At 41.6% G+C, this 3,918-nt stretch overlaps 1 non-coding gene across 1 annotated transcript; it reads left to right on the forward strand.

Annotated features, from left to right (window-relative positions):
• The first annotated feature begins 2,513 nt into the window (after positions 1–2,513).
• On the forward strand, positions 2,514–2,681 carry LOC140701502 (U1 spliceosomal RNA). Its single transcript, XR_012080425.1, has one exon. It is a non-coding gene; the product is annotated as a U1 spliceosomal RNA (small nuclear RNA).
• The last annotated feature ends 1,237 nt before the right edge of the window (positions 2,682–3,918 follow it).

Consider the following 3,918-nt stretch of genomic DNA (forward strand, 5'->3'; position numbering starts at 1 on the left):
TCTGCCCACCATATCACACTGTGAAGCCCCCCCTTCAGTTTACCCAGTGTAAAGTAGAGCGGTGATAAGAGAATGTGCTTTTGTATAGAAGACAATAACACCCTTCAGTTTTACCTAGTGTTGTCTTCTAAACCAGTGGTTCTTAACCTTTTTGAAAGAAACGCCCCCTTGAGCCATTGAGGAAGTTATCATCGCCCCCCTCCCCGCGGTGATGATATCTTATTTATTTGTTTGTTTGTTTATTTATTTAAGACACTTAAATCCAATGACCCCTGAAAACAAAATTAAATTCCAAGAAAATGAAATGCCCCCCAAAAAGTAACATTTAATGATTTAGTTGCAAGTGAATTTTAAGACGCAAAAAGAAATATAAAAAGGGCATAAAAACAAATGCAGGAACTAAAAATTTCAAGACAAAAAGTCTGAAACTAAATTAAAATTGGAGGAAAATATATATTCATGCACACTGTAAAAAGGCTGCAGCCATCTTCACAGGTTTGGCTTGCTCCAGCGCCCCCCTACCGCCCCCCTTCTGCTCCAGCGCCCCCATGCCGCCCCTTTTCGTTCTACCGCCCCACTGAAAAATGAAATCGCCCCCTGGGGGGCATTATCGCCCACGTTAAGAACCACTGTTCTAAACAAAAGCATATTACCCTTACACTAGAGCCCATTCTCCATTTTTGCTACCTTGTATTTGCATCCTTGTTTAGAGGTAGAAAAATAGCCCTGCTTGTTGACACTGACAAACACTTTTTCTTTATTACAATAAAGGAACAACCACTAGTGTTGCTGTGCCTTAAGGTAGTTTATGAGTAATCTGGCCTTTCTCATCAGATTACTAATAACCATGTTCAAACCCATCCACAAACTCAAACATAGGTTGCAAAAAAAAAAGACATGTCATAAAAAATCCTCCCTGTAGATCACTCTTGAGAAGCATTCTCACAACTGCCATGTTTGCACAGTCAACATGCAAACAAAACCTGGTGTTTACTTCTTAGTTGACTAGTTACTATACTAAACCTAGGTAGGCCAATTTGCAACTCACAAAGTTGTGAAACAGTATTAGAGGTCACACAAACATATTTTAATACTTAATTGTGAAGCCACCAGCTTTGCTTCTTCCAGGGAATCAAAAGAAAGAGAAAATGGGAACTTACATTTCCAACTCGCATAAACATCATCTGATGTAAACCCAGTTCCCCATTGAAATCTATTTAATGGGGAAAGAATCATTACCTTGCAAAAATTGTCCATAGGAGACATTGTCTTGCAAAACACAGTTGCCCATACCATATTGGGGAAAAGCAATCCCCTCGCCTGCACTGCCTTTGGAAATGTAGTGGGTCTCAGATAGCCTTCCCCCTCTTTCTCTCTTTAGGAAAGAAAGAGGATGAAAGACCTGCCGGTTCCTAATAATGGTGATTCCTTTTGCCCTGATTCTTTATCACAGAGAGAAAAAAACAATGCATCACCAGGACTTGCTGCCTTTGCAATAGATCCTGATATAGAGGAAAAGAAGTCTAGAATAACCAGGGAAATCACAAGGGCAACCCCCACTAACATAATCTACACAAATTGAACTCTTCACATTTGGGGAAATCATAGAGATTAGCAACATATCAAAAGTTCAATGAATAAGGCTGCCCCTGGGAAAACCACTTTTATAACATGGTATTTCCCTTGCAAGATCTAAAAGAAATGGCCCTTGCACCTCATACCCCCTTCTGTCCCCTGACCCCCAAAAGGCATGGTGACCCCCGGCTGCACCTCCCACTCAGTACAGGGCTGCACAGCCCCAGTCCTGCCAGAGGCCAAGAGAGCTCCTCAGTGTTTTGGGGCCCTGCAGGACCCCCCCATCAGGGGCTAGGTGTTCCTCCCACAATCCTCTAGTGCACAGGTATTAGCATATGCTAATACCTTATGCTAATACCTATGCACTGGAGGATTATGGGAGGAACACCTAGCCCCTGATAGGGGTCCCACAGGGCACCCCAAAACACTGTGGAGCTCTCTTGACCTCTGGCAGGACTGGGGCTGTGCAGCCCTGTAATGAGTGGGAGGTGCAGCCAGGGGGTCACCATGACTTAGGGGGTCAGGGGACAGAAGGGGGTAGGAGGTGAAAGGGCCATTTTAACTCATACCTTGCAGGGAAAACTTTGTTTAGTTGTGCCTGGCTTCAAAAAACACCAGTTCTTTCTATCTTCCATTGACTTGTGGAGTTGGCTCAAGTTCTTATTGGTTGCTTCAATGACACTATCCAATCATCTTGTTCTGGTTTTTTTTTTTTTTTGCACTTTACCAGTATTAAGGTCTTTTCCATGAAGTCTTTTCTTCTCATGAGTATTGGAGCCTCAGCTTTAGGATCTGTCCTTCCAGTGAGGACCCAGGGTTGATTTTCTTTAAAATGGATAGGTTTGTTTTCCTTGCAGTCCAGGGGACTCTCAAGAGCCTCTTCCAGCAGCACAATTCAAAAGTGTCAGTTCTTTGGCGGTCAGCTTTCTAGGTACATTACACATTACATGGTGCAGGGGAAATACCATGTCATAAAAGTGGTTTTCCCAGGGGGAGGCTCATCTATTGCACTTCAGGTATGCTGCTAAACCCTATGATTTCCCCAAATGTGGGGAACTCAACTGCATAATTTGTGTTAATGGGGGATTCCCCTTGTGATTTCCCTGGTGTTTTTACAATCTCTTTACCTTTTGGTTCCTGGCTGTTTTCACCATTCTCTACCATGTAAATTTGCAGCTATAGCCCCATTGGCAATGCTTTGCAAGATGGTTTTTTCTCCCATTGAAGCACATTAATTACATAAGACCTGCTTTTTTATTCCAAAAAAGTGGGGGAGAAGGTGTATGCTGTTATTTTTCCAGGAGGCAGACCCTGGAAAGCTGGCAGCATACACTTTCTCCCCCACTTTTTTGGAATAAAAAAGTAGGTCTTATGTAATTAATATGTGTTCCAATGGGGGGGGGGGACTATCTTGCGAAACAGGGTAAAACAAAAAACAAAAAGTCTTGCGAGGCAAGGACCCAAACATTGTCCAGTGAAAATTACCCATAGGAACCATCATTTTGCGAAGCGTAACATCGCTCAAAAAAAGTCATCGTCTAGCGAATTCGTTTGAGAGGTAGTCGTTTAGCGAGGCACCATTGTATTGCTCCAAACAAGCCAAATGGCAAAGTCTTTCATAGCACAAGAATGGATCTGTTCAAGCTTGCATTTTTAGTTTTGTTGCTCGATTTTACTTTTACCAAAATAAAAAGAAAATTTGCCTGAAAATATTTAGAAACATGTTGAAGTCACTGTGGTGCAAGTACTTAAACATAGAATGATGGAGTTTTGTGATAATAAAATATGGAGGAGAGCTATCTACAGTGCCTTGAACTAACTGGAAAAAATACATTAGCAACTAATAATAAAATTCATGTGGTAAAGGATATTTTGATAGACCTAAAATTCTGCCTTTGTACTGCATCTCAAACTATTAAAGTGCTGTAATTAACTACCTGAATCGGAGCTCACAGGGAGGATTTTTATGACGTCATTTTTTTCCCCTGCAACCTATGCTTGCGTTTGTGGATGGGTTTGAGCATGGTTAAGAGTAATCTAACGAGAAAGGCCAGATTACTCATAAACATGTTTGAACTGCTTATATGTTCAAATGTAAGCTGCAGAGAAAATATGAAATGTCATGGAAATCCTCTCCCTAGATAACTGTTTGGCTGTTTCTGCCCTCACAGCTAGTTTGTGGTGTGCAATGGAGTCAGCTATTGTAACCTGAGGCATTTGAAATTATTTGGCACTATATATCTATCATTAATTCTCAAGTTACCTGTTTCTAGCCTCTGAAGGATAGTTCTTATTGTGCGTCCACCATGTGATGATTCCCTCCATTAATAAACATCAACAGGC

Source organism: Pogona vitticeps, chromosome 6, assembly GCF_051106095.1.
Source record: "Pogona vitticeps strain Pit_001003342236 chromosome 6, PviZW2.1, whole genome shotgun sequence".
NCBI lineage: Eukaryota > Metazoa > Chordata > Lepidosauria > Squamata > Agamidae > Pogona > Pogona vitticeps.